Raw genomic sequence first — 22,259 nt, 5'->3', positions numbered from 1 at the left:
GATGTAATGGGTTGTTATGGAAAAAAAAGATTCTTTTCACACTTACATCACAGATAAAAGAAACACAAGAAAGTGCCGAAACAACTAGAGTTTATATTATTCTGTGAAGTAAACTTATTTTTTACGAAACTGTCAAGATGAAAGATGGTTACAAGAGTTAATTATAATTAAAATGAATGACTCGTTTAATACAAAGTTCTAGCTTCTACTTTGTATTGCTTTGATTTATTTTGCATTTTTTTACATTTTATGCTTGAATGTTATTAAATCCAAATATGTGGTTTATATTAGGCAAGTTTCAATAGTTAATTTGGTTTCTATCTTCAGTGACTCAGCGGTAAGTTCAAGAATTTATAAAACTAAAATTTAAGGCTCGATCTTCGGGCCAGACACAATACAAGTAATCTGCTGTACACTCCTACGCTCAAATAGTCAAACAAAACTATTTTCAAGTTTAGGTAACTTGACGAGTTACAAAAATTATTGTTTCATTTTTATTTATGTTGAACGAAATATGGTTCACGGAAACTGTCTATAATAATTCAGAAATATTTTAGCAGATTCCAAACTACCGATCTTTGGGTTGTAATTAGTTATATTAACTGCAATATTGCTGGTCTTTCTATTAGGTTGAGGAATAATTCGTGAGCGTTTTTAAATAATTTCATTCAAGCATTACATACAAGACTATACAATACTTCAACGCATGAACACATTACACCCAAAACATTTATTATGATACTTTATTTCATGTAATACCTAGGTATATAGTATGCATTGTTAGAAACGAAATTGCCAGAAATTAAATGCGAAAAGCAGATGGTGTCAAAAATGCTCGATTTTGTCCACTTGACATTCCATTTAATGAGCTGAAAATGAAAGCAAAAATTAAAGACATATGAAAATCAAACACACCATCTATTAGAGCAAAAAATTATCTACCAAATGACATGAAATATTTTGCGAAAGCGTTTCATTTATGAATATATTTTTTAACTTGAAAAAACGCTCACGAATTATTCCTCAACCCAATATTTAAATTCACTAGTGTGACTGGTATGGTATTCAAGTTTCATAATGCTCTGCACAAGGCTGTATAATTACACAACATAAACGAACCATAAGTAGTTTTTATTGAATTCTATAAGGGAAGAATATAAGTTTTCGATGTTCAAAATAATTGCCAATGGTCACAATTGTAGTTTTTTAGTTCTCTTACTAAAGCTACGACTAAAAAGTATTGTAAAATCCAACAATGATAAATGTTCATCTGAGTTTCCACGTCATATTGAAGACTGCATTTACAGTAAACAAAAATCAGTTTATTTAAGAAAAACACTACAACTTCTCGACCTATTGAAGCTTGCATATATTATAAACAAAAATCAGTATATCTAAGGAAAACACTACAGTTTCTACGTCATATTGAAGCTTGGATTTATCGTAAATACAAATCAGTTTATCTAAGGAAAACAATAGATTTTCTACGTAATACTGAAGACTGCATTTATTGTAAACAAAAACCGAATTATCTAGGGAAAACACTACAGTTTCTACGTCATATTGAAGTTTGCATTTATTGTAAACAAAAATCAGTTTATCTAAGGAAATCAATACAGTTTTTACTTCTTGTGTATACAGAAAAGAGAGAGAGAGAATAATTTTCTGATCAGTAATCGATACCTATCTTTCAATTCTTAGAGAAATACACGTAACTAGTAAAGACATTTCCATTAAAATAATATTTGCTCTCATTCTATTTACATTGTGTCGCTCTTAGGTTGGTTTTAAAGTTAAGCACAAAGTTACACAATGGGCTGTCTGTGCTCTGCCCAGTACGGGTATCGAAACCTGGTTTCTAGCGTTGTAAGTACGCAAATATTGCCTGGACACTGATTGGGTATCTACACAATTGAAACTTTGATATTGCAAGACCAAATACAAAACAAAGATCATAATAGATTGATTTTAAAGTAAAGCAAAAAGCTACACAACGGTTTGTTTTGTTTAGTTTTTCTGTTTGTTACTCGAGCAATAAATAATTGAACAAAACGTAATCTACAACAGATAATTTTGGACTACGGCTTCACTTAGCTTTCAGCCGGTTTCTTTACAAAATTCAAACTCGATACTAGTACATTTGACTTCCAGTTCTTTCAGAGTTACAGTCGAAACCGTTGATTTCCAAAGAACAATGCTGAAATACAAGTTATTAGGGATTTTGAGAAATACGACAAATCCTGAGTGACAAACAAATTTGAAGAGAAAAAAAAAACTTTCAAACGGAGAAACGAGTTGTCATTTGTTACCTACGATAGCGGATGACATCCAATTCTGTATGTTTGTTTTTGAATTTCGCACAAAGCTACTCGATGGCTATCTGTGCTAGCCGTCCCTAATTTAGCAGTGTAAGACTAGAGGGAAGGCAGCTAGTCATCACCACCCACCGCCAACTCTTGGGCTACTCTTTTACCAACGAATAGTGGGATTGACCGTCACATTATAACGCCCCCACGGCTGAAAGGGCGAGCATGTTTGGCGCGACGGGGATATGAACCCGCGACCCTCGGATTACGAGTCGCACGCCTTAACGCGCTTGTCCATGCCGGGCCTTACCAATTCTGTATGTTTAGAAGAAATCGGAACAGGTAGAATGAAACTCTCTTTATGTGTGTGTATAACCCTATATAGAGTTTACTTAAATAACTCAAAGCAATGTCTCAGTGTTGACTCTGACATTTCCTAAAAGCTTTCTTATAATCATGTATTTTCTCACAGAAATACAGTAAAACGATTCGTCTTGAAATGTCATGTTTAAAACACCTGTTTCAAAAACGAAATAATCAGAAAGAGGAGAAAGACAATATAACTTATTGTGTTATTGAAAGCAAAGCTCTAATTATATCAGAAAAAACGTTATTCATCAGAATATTGTAAAACAACCGACGAACTAATTTTGAAATACCAAAAATCTTAACACTTGTGTTTTTGTCACAGTTGTGAGTCCTTCAAAAAATAATGTACTATAAACAAAACTGTGTTGCAAATTAACACAAATTGTACTTCCCAAACACAGACTTGTGTAAACGTTAGCATTACGTACTCTTATATCAAAATAAATGCATACGTTATTGTTATTTAGTAACTTTTATATAAATGCAATAATACTGCCTGTTGTACGTCTATATAATTACTTAGCAGGGTATGGATGGATCTTCACCAAAACTGGTATGAAGGTTCATCAGATCCATGCGGGGGGTTACATACAAATTTTAATTTTTGCGTTTTTCGGTTTTTATAAACGTTTTTTGCCACTACTTCACCTGTAAGCGGACCTTCATCAAACATGTCATATGGAGATTCACTGAGTCCATGGGGAGATACATACAAATTGCCAGTTTTGCATCTTGTGGTTTTTATGGGCGTTTTAGCTTTTTCAGGGTTTTTACGACGTTTTCGTCCCCTGTTGATAGATCTTGATCAAATCTGGTATTAAAGTTCGTTAGATCTATGAGAAGATAGATACAAACTTTTAGTTTTGCGGTTTTTTTAATGGGCGCTTTTGGTTTTTTTTACAATTACATACAAGGGAATCAACTCTTCATATCCAAAGATAACCTTAATTTACATAACTTTCGTCCAGAGAACGGGTACTCGAACTAGTCATACATAACTCACGATTCATAATTCAAAACCGTGTTGATAAAATAAGATATTGTTTTCTGAAGTCATATTTTCATTATATGTATGTAGGTTGTATTTTCTTATAGGAAAGGTTTCTTCGAATTGCTTAGATTTATGTTTCTCTTACTTACTTCTGTATCTGCTTCTTGTAAATACAACGTTGATTATATATGCAAAAACGGCTCGTTTGCGTTGAGAAAATATTTTACGTAGAAGGTCGAAACGTTGTTTGCTCTTCTACGTAAAGTATTTTCTCAATCCAAACGAGCCGTTTTTGCATATATATTTCTGTACAAATGGGTTTTCTCGACATCACTGATTATTATTTCACAACGTTGATTAATTACCATCTTGTTCAATACGTCAGACCTCTGGCGGCTCGAGTTGAAAACGATTGAGTAATAAAGATTTCTCCAGCAAGAACGAACTGATCAGTAATGAAGATAAAAGTGGTTCGAAAATTATTAAGTTTTATACAAAATGTTTCATATAATTCATGATTTAAATCTACTTGTTTTGTTTTACGTTTCTAGTGGACATGACATAAAACATACTGAGATATGATTACACATTTAAACGTCACACTCAAATCATTTGTTTAGCTGGTTCCTAAGATCTGTTTCCGTTTCTCGTTTTTTTCTTTGATTCATAATCTATAAGGTGAGAAACTTTAAGGGCAAACATCGTTTGTTAGATTTTGCTTTCCAAGTGTTTAAAAGTATAATATTTTATACTTTCAAATACTCTGTTTGTTGTTAGAATATTTAATTTATAGATGTATTTTAAAAACTGAAAAATAGTTGGTTTTTTTTCTGGATTAAAAGCAACAAGTTAACAAACAACAACGACATCTGGTAAGTTAAAAGCAATTGAAAGTAATGAAACTTATTTTTATTTCATAAAGTTATTTCTCTTGCCTGATATACGATGTTATATGACTTCCTTGTATTACCAGCAATATGGACAGCAATAAAAAGACAGTTTTATTTTACTTGCTGTAAACCTATAGCAACCAATGTGGCAACAAGTGAAAGACAACCAGAAAAAGATGGTATTTACCCTTAATGTATTCAGAAAACACCAAAACATTTAGCTTGCTACCTAAGACATGTATTTCTGAGCATATACTAGAAAAAAATTCTATCATTTTAATATATTTGACTAAAAACAATTGTTGTTGAAACCGCTTAGTATGAATGAAGATGTACTTGGAATTCCAGGCAGTGGGTATGAACAAATGTTGAAGCACATATAAAGGGATTGATATACTGTACACAAGTGTTGAAGAACACACAGAAAAATATCATATACTATACAATAAGAATAAACAAGTTCTTAAGAATGAAAAAATGGATTGATATACTGTACACAAGTGTTGAAGAACACAGAAAAAGATGGTATACTACACAATAAGAATAAACAAGTTCTTAAGAATGAAAAAATGGATTGATATACTGTACACAAGTGTTGAAGAACACAGAAAAAGATGGTATACTACACAATAAGAATAAACAAGTTCTTAAGAATGAAAAAATGGATTGATATACTGTACACAAGTGTTGAAGAACACAGAAAAAGATGGTATACTACACAATAAGAATAAACAAGTTCTTAAGAATGAAAAATGGATTGATATACTGTACACAAGTGTTGAAGAACACAGAAAAAGATGGTATACTACACAATAAGAATAAACAAGTTCTTAAGAATGAAAAATGGATTGATATACTGTACACAAGTGTTGAAGAACACAGAAAAAGATGGTATACTACACAATAAGAATAAACAAGTTCTTAAGAATGAAAAATGGATTGATATACTGTACACAAGTGTTGAAGAACACAGAAAAAGATGGTATACTACACAATAAGAATAAACAAGTTCTTAAGAATGAAAAATGGATTGATATACTGTACACAAGTGTTGAAGAACACACAGAAAAGATGGTATACTACACAATAAGAATAAACAAGTTCTTATGAATGAAAAATGGATTGATATACTGTACACAAGTGTTGAAGAACACACAGAAAAAGATGGTATACTACACAATAAGAATAAACAAGTTCTTAAGAATGAAAAAATGGATTGATATACTGTACACAAGTGTTGAAGAACATACAGAAAAAGATGGTATACTACACAATAAGAATAAACAAGTTCTTAAGAATGAAAAAATGGATTGATATACTGTACACAAGTGTTGAAGAACATACAGAAAAAAGATGGTATACTACACAATAAGAATAAACAAGTTCTTAAGAATAAAAAATGGATTGATATACTGTACACAAGTGTTGAAGAACACACAGAAAAATATCATATACTACACAATAAGAATAAACAAGTTCTTAAGAATGAAAAATGGATTGATATACTGTACACAAGTGTTGAAGAACACACAGAAAAAGATGGTATACTACACAATAAGAATAAACAAGTTCTTAAGAATGAAAAAATGGATTGATATACTGTACACAAGTGTTGAAGAACACAGAAAAAGATGGTATACTACACAATAAGAATAAACAAGTTCTTATGAATGAAAAAATGGATTGATATACTGTACACAAGTGTTGAAGAACACAGAAAAAGATGGTATACTACACAATAAGAATAAACAAGTTCTTAAGAATGAAAAATGGATTGATATACTGTACACAAGTGTTGAAGAACACACAGAAAAAAAGATGGTATACTACACAATAAGAATAAACAAGTTCTTAAGAATGAAAAAATGGATTGATATACTGTACACAAGTGTTGAAGAACATACAGAAAAGATGGTATACTACACAATAAGAATAAACAAGTTCTTAAGAATGAAAAAATGGATTGATATACTGTACACAAGTGTTGAAGAACATACAGAAAAAGATGGTATACTACACAATAAGAATAAACAAGTTCTTAAGAATGAAAAAATGGATTGATATACTGTACACAAGTGTTGAAGAACATGCAGAAAAAAGATGGTATACTACACAATAAGAATAAACAAGTTCTTAAGAATAAAAAAATGGATTGATATACTGTACACAAGTGTTGAAGAACACACAGAAAAAGATCATATACTACACAATAAGAATAAACAAGTTCTTAAGAATGAAAAAATGGATTGATATACTGTACACAAGTGTTGAAGAACACACAGAAAAAGATGGTATACTACACAATAAGAATAAACAAGTTCTTAAGAATGAAAAATGGATTGATATACTGTACACAAGTGTTGAAGAACACACAGAAAAAGATGGTATACTACACAATAAGAATAAACAAGTTCTTAAGAATGAAAAAATGGATTGATATACTGTACACAAGTGTTGAAGAACACACAGAAAAAGATGGTATACTACACAATAAGAATAAACAAGTTCTTAAGAATGAAAAATGGATTGATATACTGTACACAAGTGTTGAAAAACACACAGAAAAATATCATATACTACACAATAAGAATAAACAAGTTCTTAAGAATGAAAAATGGATTGATATACTGTACACAAGTGTTGAAGAACATACAGAAAAAGATGGTATACTACACAATAAGAATAAACAAGTTCTTAAGAATGAAAAAATGGATTGATATACTGTACACAAGTGTTGAAGAACATACAGAAAAAGATGGTATACTACACAATAAGAATAAACAAGTTCTTAAGAATGAAAAATGGATTGATATACTGTACACAAGTGTTGAAGAACATGCAGAAAAAGATGGTATACTACACAATAAGAATAAACAAGTTCTTAAGAATGAAAAAATGGATTGATATACTGTACACAAGTGTTGAAGAACACAGAAAAAAGATGGTATACTACACAATAAGAATAAACAAGTTCTTATGAATGAAAAAATGGATTGATATACTGTACACAAGTGTTGAAAAACACACAGAAAAATATCATATACTACACAATAAGAATAAACAAGTTCTTAAGAATGAAAAAATGGATTGATATACTGTACACAAGTGTTGAAGAACATACAGAAAAAAGATGGTATACTACACAATAAGAATAAACAAGTTCTTAAGAATGAAAAAATGGATTGATATACTGTACACAAGTGTTGAAGAACATACAGAAAAAAGATGGTATACTACACAATAAGAATAAACAAGTTCTTAAGAATGAAAAAATGGATTGATATACTGTACACAAGTGTTGAAGAACATGCAGAAAAAGATGGTATACTACACAATAAGAATAAACAAGTTCTTAAGAATGAAAAATGGATTGATATACTGTACACAAGTGTTGAAGAACACACAAAAAAAGATGGTATACTACACAATAAGAATAAACAAGTTCTTATGAATGAAAAATGGATTGATATACTGTACACAAGTGTTGAAGAACATACAGAAAAAGATGGTATACTACACAATAAGAATAAACAAGTTCTTAAGAATGAAAAAATGGATTGATATACTGTACACAAGTGTTGAAGAACACACAGAAAAAGATGGTATACTACACAATAAGAATAAACAAGTTCTTAAGAATGAAAAAATGGATTGATATACTGTACACAAGTGTTGAAGAACACACAGAAAAAGATGGTATACTACACAATAAGAATAAACAAGTTCTTAAGAATGAAAAAATGGATTGATATACTGTACACAAGTGTTGAAGAACATGCAGAAAAAAGATGGTATACTACACAATAAGAATAAACAAGTTCTTAAGAATAAAAAAATGGATTGATATACTGTACACAAGTGTTGAAGAACACAGAAAAAAGATGGTATACTACACAATAAGAATAAACAAGTTCTTATGAATGAAAAAATGGATTGATATACTGTACACAAGTGTTGAAGAACATACAGAAAAAAGATGGTATACTACACAATAAGAATAAACAAGTTCTTAAGAATGAAAAAATGGATTGATATACTGTACACAAGTGTTGAAGAACACAGAAAAAGATGGTATACTACACAATAAGAATAAACAAGTTCTTATGAATGAAAAAATGGATTGATATACTGTACACAAGTGTTGAAGAACACACAGAAAAAGATGGTATACTACACAATAAGAATAAACAAGTTCTTAAGAATGAAAAAATGGATTGATATACTGTACACAAGTGTTGAAGAACATACAGAAAAAGATGGTATACTACACAATAAGAATAAACAAGTTCTTAAGAATGAAAAAATGGATTGATATACTGTACACAAGTGTTGAAGAACATGCAGAAAAAGATGGTATACTACACAATAAGAATAAACAAGTTCTTAAGAATAAAAAAATGGATTGATATACTGTACACAAGTGTTGAAGAACACAGAAAAAGATGGTATACTACACAATAAGAATAAACAAGTTCTTATGAATGAAAAAATGGATTGATATACTGTACACAAGTGTTGAAGAACACACAGAAAAAGATGGTATACTACACAATAAGAATAAACAAGTTCTTAAGAATGAAAAAATGGATTGATATACTGTACACAAGTGTTGAAGAAAATGCAGAAAAAGATGGTATACTACACAATAAGAATAAACAAGTTCTTAAGAATAAAAAAATGGATTGATATACTGTACACAAGTGTTGAAGAACACACAGAAAAATATCATATACTACACAATAAGAATAAACAAGTTCTTAAGAATGAAAAAATGGATTGATATACTGTACACAAGTGTTGAAGAACACACAGAAAAAGATGGTATACTACACAATAAGAATGAACAAGTTCTTAAGAATGAAAAAATGGATTGATATACTGTACACAAGTGTTGAAGAACACAGAAAAAGATGGTATACTACACAATAAGAATAAACAAGTTCTTAAGAATGAAAAAATGGATTGATATACTGTACACAAGTGTTGAAGAACACACAGAAAAAGATGGTATACTACACAATAAGAATAAACAAGTTCTTATGAATGAAAAAATGGATTGACATACTGTACACAAGTGTTGAGAAACACACAGAAAAATATCATATACTACACAATAAGAATAAACAAGTTCTTAAGAATGAAAAAATGGATTGATATACTGTACACAAGTGTTGAAGAACATACAGAAAAAGATGGTATACTACACAATAAGAATAAACAAGTTCTTAAGAATGAAAAAATGGATTGATATACTGTACACAAGTGTTGAAGAACATACAGAAAAAGATGGTATACTACACAATAAGAATAAACAAGTTCTTAAGAATGAAAAAATGGATTGATATACTGTACACAAGTGTTGAAGAACATGCAGAAAAAGATGGTATACTACACAATAAGAATAAACAAGTTCTTAAGAATGAAAAAATGGATTGATATACTGTACACAAGTGTTGAAGAACACAGAAAAAGATGGTATACTACACAATAAGAATGAACAAGTTCTTAAGAATGAAAAAATGGATTGATATACTGTACACAAGTGTTGAAGAACACACAGAAAAAGATGGTATACTACACAATAAGAATGAACAAGTTCTTAAGAATGAACAAATGGATTGACATACTGTACACCAGTGTTGAAGAACACACAAACAAATATGGCATACTACACAATAAGAATAAACAAGCCCTAGATAAAATAAAGATGGAGCATATACAGAAAAAGATGGTATACTACACAATAAGAAGAAACAAGTTCTTAAGAATAAAAAAATAGATTGATATAAAGCACATAAGTGTTCAAGAACACACAAACAAATATGGCATACTACACAATAACAATGAAAAAGTACAGCTTACACGAATAATTAAAAAAAACTGTAGATATAATACTTGAAATAGAAGTTATGTCTGTTATTTAAAGTTTTGTGATGGTATTTTTCACCATTCCAACAAAAATCATGCATCTCATTGATAAAAATAACAACAGCACAAAATACCAAGTAGCTCAAAAAAATGTAACAACCCTTTAAGTTATACAACATCTGTATACCGATCTAAAAGATTTATTTTGATTTCTAATAATATTGGAAGGTACATAAAACTAAACCCGAAACTATTTACAAATCACATATGCTTTACATCGAATCAGAGTTGAAAATTGTGTAACAGCATGTTAGGCATTCCGTCATAGATGTCATGATTGTTTGAATACGGTTTGAGTACATCACACGATGTATTAGTGTATATTATTACGCGATGCAAGAAATGTTTATCATGTGTGCAATAGGGGTCATGATTATTCCGTTTCTCCTCCGTTTCCCGTCACGGAGAACTTTATATTTCTTCATTCTCAGGGTGCAGATATGACGTCATGAATACGTCACACGCGGATCTAATGCACTGGCGCCACGGCTAGTATTAATAAAGATATTTTGCTAGCTTGTAGGTTCATTTGCCATAGTCATGTAAGCATTCGAAATCTGGTACATTTTGGGGCCACTCTGTATACAGATAAACAACCAAAACATAAAGCACCATGAAAAAACCCCGACTTAGAGGAAGAAAAATTATATATACTGTTATTCATTTGAGAGTCGATGACAAATTGTGACGTAAAAAAGAAAATAAATTTCATAATACTTAAATGTATTCTTCCTTAGTTTAGAGTCCATGTTGGTTTATTATTGTTCGTTTGTTTTTTGCTGATAAGCACGAAGCTAAACAGTAAGCCATTTGTAGAGGATCTGTCCACCATGTTCAAATTATTTTCATTTTAGAGCCTTTTTAACGTTGTTGCTGTGTGTTTATAGTACGTTTAGATTACACACTTATATATTTTATCGTTAGAAAAAAAAATGACAGACACGAACGTTTTGTTGTTGGAGTCTGTAGAAAACTGTGTATTTTGGAGATTTCTAAAACTTTTTCTGTTCACTTGAAAGTTTTAAATTCATAAATATTCTGAAAAGATTGCGTTTTACAAATCTGTTTTCTAACTTAAGAACAGGAAAAACAATGCATCAAATCTCTTATCACCTCGTTTACAGTTAAACCTATATAGGAAGACAAAGAAAAAACATAATTCCCGTTTGCCCTGAAGAAGAAAGGTCCACCTCTCGAAAGCGCTCGTATTATAGGACTTTTTATCGTTTTGTATAACTCCTACTTTATATCAATCAGTTCAAGTAGAAAAAAAGACATAATTCCTGTTGTGTATCATCAATCAACTGAAGAAGAAAAACGACATAACTCCTGTTGTGTATCAATCAACTGAAGAAAAATAACTTCTGAGATGCGTCTTTCAACTGAAGAAGAAAAACGACATAAATCCTGTTGTGCGTCAAGCAGCTGAAAAAGAAAAAGACATAACTCCTGGTGTGCATCAATGAGATGTTTGTAATTAATTATTTCGTTCAGCTTCTCTGTAAAGGTGCTCAGATGTTTAAACCCAGTTTCTGTGAATACTTAAACGATTCGGAAACGTAGAAACAAACAAGACTCATTTCAAGACTCCATGTAACATTTTAACATGATTTTTCAGTTCCATCCTCAAGTTTCATAGATAAAGAGCAATTAATATCGAAAACAATATAAATGATAAAAACAAAACCTGTAAAATTCGGAATTACGTACTTTCGAATTTCATCTCTAAGCAACGGTATCGTGGATGAACCTTCGACTCGAAAGAAAGAATCACATAAAAAGCGAAAAGTTATGAACATAAAACGCGCTTGATTTCATGATGTGAAAAGTAAACTGTAAAATACAAAGGAAGAATGGATTTTTGCCGGCATTAATGAGAAATATTTCCTAAACATAAATCCAAAATCACAAAGGCCCGGCATGGTCAGGTGAGTTAAGGCGTTCGACTAGTAATCTAAGGGTCGCGGGTTCGCACCAAACATGTTCGCCCTTTGAGCAGTGGGGGCGTTATAATGTGAGATCAATCTTTCTATTCGTTAAAAAAGTAATCCATGCGTTGGCGGTGGGTGGTGATGTCTTAACTGCCTTCCCTCTAACCTTACACTGCTAAGTTAGGGATGGCTAGCACAAATAGCCCTCATGTAGCTTTGCGCAAAATTAAAAAACAATATCAAAAACCAAAAGGCATTCGAAACATTTCGTCCATTGGCCTGATCGCGCCCATCAAGCACCAGTAGCTTTTCAACAGTGAATAACAATCAGTTTATGTCCATATTGATAGATTTATAATACTGTAGTTGCGAAGTGAATCCAAATAACCATAAAATCAATTCTAATTTTTACTGCATATGATTAAAAGATATGTACTAAAATATTAAGCCACAACAAGTTTCTATAAAACAGATACAACCGCTATCTCTTTGTGCGTTTTGAATTTCCTGGGACGAAGAAAATATTGTTTCTTCCGATGCCAAGGTAGGAAATGTAGTTAAAAGTTTTTTTACTTTGAAAATCTTCAAGTAAACACTTAAATAATAAAGAGGGCGTACGAGGTATACCTTTCTGTTTACTAGTAAGAACTAAAATTAGTATGTTTAGCGAAAGTCTTATTACTAGAGTTTATTTTTGTTTTCCTTCTTATTAGGGTGGTATGTTTAAATCAAAGTAGGGCAGTAAATCAGTTATGAGCTGTATATTTACAAAGCGTATACAGGTCGACGAAAAGAGGCACTACTTTTACACGCGTAGAAGCTCATAGCAACTCGAGTAAAGCGTAAAAACTGTGACTTTAAACAAACACAACTTACAACAAGGACGATATTTCTAGAGCACAATCACTGCCCCACAATGTTTTCGAGTTGTTTGCAACAATCATCCTAATATATATATTAAAATATTCCTCGTCCTCAAAATTGTAGAAATGGGCGCGAAGATTCACTTTCGATCTCAAAATTTTCTCGAATTTTGACTGTTTTTGAAAATTCCATTGAGTTACTATTATAAATTTCAGGTTCACCTTCAGTGTGACCTTGGCCTCTGTGCGATACTTATCAAAAGTTAATAAACTAATATTAGTCTGAACCATTGTAAAAAATTTGACAAAAATAAGATGAACATTTTTTGAGATTCACTACTCACAGAGAAGGAGTGAAAACATTATCCCTACCCTCGATTTCTGGTACTAAAAGAATAAATGGAGTGTTCTGGTGAAGTCTGAATATAGAAAAGAGTGTAAGTTTATGCTATGTCTGTAGTAAGCTATATTCAAATTGTATATAAACAATCCTGGACGAGCGATTTTATTCTGTATCTCCAGAAACACTGGTCAAAACAATAAACCTTTGTTAACTGCAAAACTGCTCTGAATATAAAACTAAAAACACACAATTTCTGTACATATAATATTATTAAATCTAGCTCGTCAGCAGTAGAAAAGATTATTTGTTTGTATGTAATTGAGATACAAAGGTAGTTAGTGGACTAACTGTGCTGCACCCTACACGGGTATCGAAATCCATTTTCTAGCGTTATAATGAAATCGAAAGAGAGGGAGTTGTTCAGTTCTTCCTTTCTCCATCAAAATGTTAATCATGCAATTTTTAGGAGACTATACAAAACAGTTTAAAAACGTTATTTTTAAGAATTGAAATGATCCTTCTAAGTGGACGTAGATCAAGGTAACTTGTCCACAGCAAATGACCCTATTGACTCCTCAAAGACCCAGAGTGGTTCAATTGTCAGCGTGGCGGAATACGGATTTGCGAATCCAGTATTCTGTTACTGCAAACTGAAACTGTGAGAGTACTATAAAGTGTTGTTGTTTGTTATTAAACACAAAGCCACACAAAGGGCTATTTGTGCTTTGCCCAACACGGGTATCGAAACTTGGTTTCTAGCGGTATAAGTCCGCAGACATGCCACTGGAGGGTTCATTATAAAAGTGATCGTCAAATCCTACTATTCGATCTAATAAGAGTAGTCCCCAAAAGTTAGAATGAGTGCTGGAGGCCGACTGCCCTCTTTACAGCCTACTGGTTTAAAAATAAGGCGGATAGCTCTTGAACAGCTTTCCGCAGGTATCAGAAGAGAAAACAAACGACTTCTCACTGAAACATTATACTTTATTTATTTGTTTGTTGAACAAACTACTGTACAGGTGAAATAAGTGCTCTAATTAAAAGAGCTGAAACAAAAAATTAGGTGGTGCTGAGAAAAGAAACCTCGATTTACTAGATATCTGATTCTATTGCATCATAATTCACTGAACACTGTGATATAAAAGCCTTAACTACAGACAGTTACTTGTTATTCCTAGTTGTGTAGAAGCAGTTTTTATAGAGAGATAAATGTTCCGAAAACGAGTTTACAATTACATACTTGTTCTTACGGTTTCACAACTCTCATCTTATGTAAATTACATTCCTTATTTGAATCGCCCCGGCGTTTAAATAATTGTAAATTTGTCATGCTGAACAAGTGTTAGAGTTATATGTTGTACAGGAAATGATAAAGGAGGAAAAGAAACAGTATTGTAGTATTGATGCAAAATGTGAGGGGCGTAACAATAAATTTGGATATGATAAAGTGACTCTTAATTATTTTTAATTTATAATTCGTGCAGGAACACTTAAGGAATTATTTATTTTAAATTTCACACAAAGCTACACGAGGGCTATCTGCGCTAGCCGTCTCTAACTTTAGCAGACTTAAGACTAGAGAGAACGCTATGAACGTATTACTTCCGTGAACTCCGACGAAAAATTTATATGTTCTATGGGACATCTCCTGATCCTTACGAATTTCGAAATTTGAGAAATATAAAGGGGTTAATTATACAGAGAACTACGTCAAAGATTTTTAATGAACAAACACTATAAATTTACATAAATTAAAACACTTATTTTTAAAATGAAGCTTTTCATGTACTCGGAATTGTTTTTCCCCAAAAACAAAACATATAGACTTGTTTGGAGGTTCGCGAAAGATTTTAAATTAAAAGGGGTTCAAGGGTTACTAAAGTTCAATCATCACCACATTACTTAAATAATTATTAACGTTTCTGACAGATAACTAACTAATTCCAGTTACTTCTTACACAAGTGAAACATTTTCACCAGTAAATGCGGAATCCGTTGTAGTTCATACACAATTTATTGTAGAGTTGTTTAGAGAGAAATCTAGTCACATCTAACGAAACTAAAATGGTGAAAACTGAAAAATTAAGGAAAACTATGCCTGAACCTTGAAGAACCTGACCTGACGATTTACTTCATGTCGATAAGGAGTCACTCAGATTGCAAACGCTAAATACCAAAAGAGCAATCGGTTGGAGCTCCGAACTTAAGGTCTAGCAATAAAATCTCAAATATATATTTAAGTAGTTTGGTTTGGTTTTGAAATGTCGCGCAAATGTACACAGGGCTATCTGTCCCTAATTAAGCAGTGTACCACTAGAGGGAAGGCAGCTAGTTATCACCGCCCACTGCCATCTTTTGGGCTACTCTTTTACCAACGAATAGTAGGATTGACAGTACATTATAACGCCCCCACGGCTGAAAGAGCGAGCAGGTTTATTGGAACGGGGATTCAAACTCTTAACCCTCAGACTGCGAGTCGAGCGCCCTAATCACTTGGCCATGCCGGTCGTATTTAGGAAGTTCAAACAGAAATACAAATATCGTAATTACCCATGACAAAGTATTAAAAACATTTTAAAGATGAATTTCTTTTAAATAAAACGATTCTTTACTTATTAGTTTTCGTTAAAATTATCCAAATTCGTAAGTCACATGTTTTATCTTCAGTGTTCTTTGGCACAAAATTTAAACTCACCAAATCTTTCTGCTTTATTACACAAGGCACGAAAAAAGCCACAATGAAATCGAAAACACTTCTACAAATTTCACCATAGTTCTGAATAAATAAAAAAGGGCAAGAGATTAGAACAAAACAAATTACCCATATAAATTATTGTCGTACCATACCTGTTCCTAGACTTAATATAATATAGTAAAGCATGTCTCTCTTAATGCTGGGAAGACTAATTTTATATCATGGTGGTCTAAAACCAGTACTGCAGATGAACCGGACAAAACTTCTAAAATTTCAGTTTGGGTAATATAAAAAAAAAACAACAACAACGGAAAACGAAATTATTTTTTAAATTATACTTCAACGTTGTAACTATTGTATTTGGATCAGCGTGAGATTGCTTTGCTTTGTTCGTTTTATTAACTTATTATCTGAATGAGCTTTCTGAAAATATAATTGTTTTTTTTTTTATGGATAGCGACATCAGCGGTCACTTTCTTCTATACACGGCAGAACATATTAATAGTACTCGATAGGCCTAAAATTTCTGATAAAAATTACGTAAAGATCATATTTTATTCCCCGATATTCCTTCTAACACAAGTCACTGTCAAAAAGGCCTTCCGTAAATAAAAAAACTTATCAGTTGAGCTGGACGATGAAAAACAAAAAGATTATTTGAAACGACATTTATTTATGCAGTATAACTCTTTACAAATTAGGTTTAAACACCAGGAGCTGATGAAGCACTAAAAACCAATAGGCCTAAAACGTATGGTAAAAATAACGTACGCTGCGGATATATTTTTCGCATTCCTCTTACACTGTCCACTTTGGATTCGAACTCAGAGGCACATAAAAATAGCATTTCAAAATCCGTCTTTTCAGTTCAGAAATCACTGCACATTTCCTTCCAACCTCGTTTTAACGCGTAAGCAAACTCGTCTGGGCTTGATTAGTTTTAAAACCAGATACATCAAAATTTTAAACAAATTGCAGTAAATAATGCGCCACTGAAAACGATAAATGTCCATCTCGACATTGATGCCAATATGTTACTGACGTTACACTGATAACCGAGAGATGGGCAAATTTTCAAATCATAATTTTCCACCCCAATTTTGAATGAATATGCAAACTTTACTATCATATACACCCGTATGTCACAATACCAAGTTTAGTGCTTCCACGGCTTAAGGTTAAATGTTCAGACAACTGTATGGTTTAATATATATGTAAAAACGGCTCGTTTGTGTTGGGAAATTTTTTTTATGTAGAGGAGCGAACAACGTTTCGACCTTCTTCAATCATCGCCAGGTTCACAAAGAAAGGAAGAGGTAACTGACCGGAAGCTGACCACATATTTGAAAGGGGTTGTGTAACTGTGTGTCGGAATGCAGAGGGCGTGCTTACATGTTTGAATATATAATTTTATTTTATTATATTAATATAGGTATAAAGGCGTTCCTTTATATTGGTTTATTTTGGGCATGAGTTGTTGTATAAGTCAGGCCTCTTTAATTTTGCGTTTGATTATGTTTGTTTCTTTATTTAGTATTTGAGTGTTTTCTATGGTTATGTTGTGTTTATTTGACTTGCAGTGTTCGAAAACGTGTGAAGGTGACTTTTTATGTTCTTTGAATCTGGTTTCCATTTTTCTAATTGTTTTTCCAATATAGAAGTCGTGGCAGTTATCACATTGTATTTTATAAATAATGTTGGTGTGGTGTTTGTCAGTGTAGTTTTTACATAGTATAGACCTCAATTCTGTGCCTGGTTTTTGAATAAATTTGGTATTAACTGGAATGTCATATTTTGTTACTAGTTTTTGCCAAATGTTGGTTATTTTTCTGCTGACGTCGGAAATATATGGTATGCAGCAGTATATGGTTTCGTGATTTTTTGATTCGTGAGATATATTTATTTGTGTCAGTCGATTTTGCTTTCTGTCAAGGTGTGTGCGTATAATGTTTTCTACGGTTTGTGGAGGAAACTTATTGATGTTGATGAAGTATTGTTTTATTTTGTCTAACTCATCGTTAATTTTATCTGGTGAGTATAGTTTTATGGCTGTGTTTATTTGAAAACATCCTATGAGACATGTTTAATGAAGAACCTCCTATCAGACAGTAACAAATTTAATCCAATACACACAAATCTAACAAAGACACACGAAACGCAACTAAACAAAATACTACTAAACATGAAAAAGTTAACACAATTTCACCAACACTTTATTCCTACCTACGCAGAACCGACTCACGCACACCACAAATATACGGCATCCCCAAACCTCATAAACCAGATTGTCCATTACGACTAATAATGTCCACATATGAACCGTTTAATTACAATCTTGGTAAATACATAGCAAGGGCATTTTCCAATTTGTAATATCAGCCAGCTCATTCAAAGACTTTTAATTTCAAGTCTAATCTTAATCAACTTAATCTTAAAGCATTAATGGCCAGTTTCGATGTTATATCCCTCTTTACAGAAGTCCCAACCGCTGAAGCCTGCAAGATAGCCTTAGAATTCTAAATCCAAGACCCTAACCCATCAATAGACATTCCTAGCAATCAATTAGCAAGCCTCATAGAATTCACCACGATGAAGACAAACTTCATGTTCAACAACTACAACTATACACCAACAAATGGCCGACATCAGCAGAAAAATAACCAACATTTGGCAAAAACTAGTAACAAAATATGACGTTCCAGTTAATACCAAATTTATTGAAAACCAGGCATAAAACTGAGGTCTATACTATGTAAAACTACACTGACAAACACCATACCAACATTATTTATAAAATACAATGTGATAACTGCCACGACTTCTATATTGGAGAAACAAGTAGAAAAATGGAAACCAGATTGAAAGAACATAAAAAGTCACCTTCACACGTTTTCGAACACTGCAAGTCAAATAAACACAACATAACCATATAAAACACTCAAATACTAAATAAAGAAATAAACATAAACAAACGCAAAATTAAAGAAGTCTTACTTATACAAGAACTCAAGCCCAAAATAAACCAATACAAAGGAACAACTTTATACTTGTATTTAAAATAATATGATAAATAATAATAATAAAAATAAATAATATAAAAGTATATATTCAAACATCTAAGCACGCCCTCTACATTCCGACACTCAGTTACATAACCCATTTCAAACATGTGGTCAGCTTCCGATCAGTTAACTCTTCCTTTCTTTGTGAACCTGACGATGACCAAAGAAGGTCGAAATGTTGTTCGATCCTCTACGTAAAAAAAATTTTCTCAACCAAACGAGCCGTCTTTACAAATATATTTTTCTCTACAAGCGTTTTCTTGACATTACTGAACTGTAGGGTTTGTTTTAAATTTTGCACAAAGCTACATAAAGGCTATCTGCGCTAGCCGTCCTTAATTTAGCAGTGTAAGACTAGAGGGAAGGCAAACAGTCATCATCGCCCACCGCCAACTCTTGAGCTACTCTTTTACCAATGAATAGTGGGATTGATCGTCACATTGGGAGAATTATTTGGAAACATATTACAATCACCCTGTACTGCACGCTTACCGAAAAGTGTTAGGTCTAAATGTTATTCAAATATCAACATGCTGATAAGCGAAAGAATTTCGCTGAAAAACCGATTATTCAACAATACCCAATGCCGCGCAACTAGATTAACAATAAGAAATGTATAGCATCAGAGGTATTTTATTTTATGATTAAATCTACTTTCAATAAACTGACGAACTACGTTTACAATTTAATTTTACTTTCGCTGGAATTGAGAAGTATGACCAACAGTGGCGCAGCTATCATGTCTGCTTAAGCACCCACATAATTTTCACAATATATATAGTTTTTATTTAACGTATAAACATAAATTATAGAGAAACGTAAAAGTAATGTCTTCCAACTCGTTCATTCAAATTTTATTTAATATATCACTGGTTATAATGACTCACCCTCCAGGCACTCCACCAGGCCTTCGCTTGTATGCACCAGGTGATTCGGGGGATTTGAACCCATGACCTTCAGATTACCATTAAACTTGGGGACGTTATAATGTACTATCAATCCTACTATATTTGGTCAAAGAGTAGCCCAAAAGATGTCAGTGGGCGGTGATGACTAGCTGTCTTCTCTCTAATCTTTCACTGCTAAATTAGAGACGGCTAGCGCAGGTAGATTTCGTGTATCTTTGAGCGAAAGTCAAAAACAAAACCAACGCTTGTATGTATCCAGACACATCTGCTGCTGGCTAACGTTACAGACCAAAATAGTTCCTGATATATACAACTGAAAAGTATTACTACAGTAGACAGAAAGACTTTGAGATCTATGACCAATGATTACTTAGTTATAACATATTTTTAGAGAAAATGACTTGAAGAACATTTGAAGTAGGAAACATACAATACAGAGGAATCCTTTTTTTTCAAACCTTAAATATTATAACGTATCCTGATATGGCCCGCGTTTTCTACATTTTTTGCCTCTTGCTGAAAATTAAAAACAAAGAAACAAATATCTTAAGATAACACTGGAGCAATAGTTATCCTTACGTAGTCTCATTAATGTACAGATTGTACACCCTTATGTGGTCACATGAAGGTACACTTGTACAGAGTTACCTTTATATGGTCACATGAATGTACACTTGTACACAGTCACCATTCTGTGGTCACACGGATAAACACTTGTACACAGTCACAATTATGTAGTCACATGAATGTACGCTTGTACAGTCACCATTATGTAGTCACATGAATGTACGCTTGTACGTAGTAACCATTACATAGTCACATGAATACACACTTGTACACAGCCACCATTATGTGGTCTCATGAATGTACGCTTGTACATAATAAGTATTACATAGTCACATGATTTGTTTGTTTCTGAATTTTGCGCTGAGCTAGTCGAGGGCTATCTACGCTAGCCATCCCTAATTTAGCAGTGTAAGACTAGAGGGAAGGCAGCTAGTCATCACCATCCACCGCCAACTCTTGGGCTACTCTTTTAACAACGAATTGTGGGATTGACCGTCACATTATAACGCTCCCACGGCTGAAAGGGCGAACATGTTTGGTGCGACGGGGATTCGAATCCGCGACCCTCAGATTACGAGTCGAGTGCCCTAACCACCTGGCCGTGCCGAGCTTACGTAGTCACACGAATGTAGACTTTCACGCAATAGTTCTTAACGAGAACTACATAAAGTACGCCTTAAAACATTATTCCTTGTGCAATATTATGGAAGTCCACACCCTCTCTTCTGAAAAATATGAACTGTGGTCTATCAGTAAAAGACAGTTGTATCAAATCGCAGTAATAGAAAGTTATGTTAGAATGGAACTGTTCTTTTGCCAAAAAGAAAGAAACAATTTCCGTACTCCTGGTATTTCTTGTGCATTAAAGTCATTCTATACATATGAAGTGTGCTCATCCTTGTTTAGTGATGACGTAACGACCTGGTCACTTGTTGAATGACGCGGTCAAGAATCAGTCACGTTAGAGTAGCATGCATAAAATGCGTTCAACATTATTCAAATCAGTCACTTTGCAAGTTGTACGGTTGAATACTATCTTACACTGGCAAATATCGTATGCTTCATTTTAAACGTGAAACAAACCAAGGTTTAAGAAGTGTGCATTTATCACGGGGACAAGTATGTTCATTAGATTTGTTTATCATCGTTTACGGAAATTGGTAAAATTTGTTTGATTTTTGAATTTCGCGCAAAGCTACATGAGGGTATCTGCACTAGTTGTCCTTAATTAATAGCGTAAGACTAGAGGGAAAGCAGTTAATCATCATCAGCTACCGCTAACTCTTGGGCTACTTTTTTACCAACGAACAGTGGGATTGGTCATGACATTATAACGGCACCACGGCTGAAAGGTCGAGCATGTTTAGTGTGACAGGGATTTGAACCTATGGCTCTCGGAGTACCAT

At 32.7% G+C, this 22,259-nt stretch overlaps 1 protein-coding gene across 6 annotated transcripts in view; it reads right to left on the bottom strand.

Moving 5' to 3' along the window:
• LOC143226513 (uncharacterized) overlaps window positions 1-22,259 on the bottom strand; it is a 181,747-nt gene that overhangs the window by 58,711 nt on the left and 100,777 nt on the right. Inside the window, exon 4 of one of the 6 annotated variants that reach the window (XM_076457545.1) lies at window positions 3,324-3,508. The exons of the other annotated variants lie outside the window; for them this stretch is intronic. The gene's annotated coding sequence lies outside the window, so the exon portion shown is untranslated. The remainder of the gene's footprint in view (window positions 1-3,323; window positions 3,509-22,259) is intronic. 6 annotated transcript variants of the gene reach the window in all.

Source organism: Tachypleus tridentatus, chromosome 9 (genome assembly GCF_004210375.1).
Source record: "Tachypleus tridentatus isolate NWPU-2018 chromosome 9, ASM421037v1, whole genome shotgun sequence".
Taxonomy (NCBI): Eukaryota; Metazoa; Arthropoda; class Merostomata; order Xiphosura; family Limulidae; genus Tachypleus; species Tachypleus tridentatus.
The sequence above is the reverse complement of the archived record's forward strand: the minus strand, read 5'-3'. Positions and strand labels throughout refer to the sequence as shown.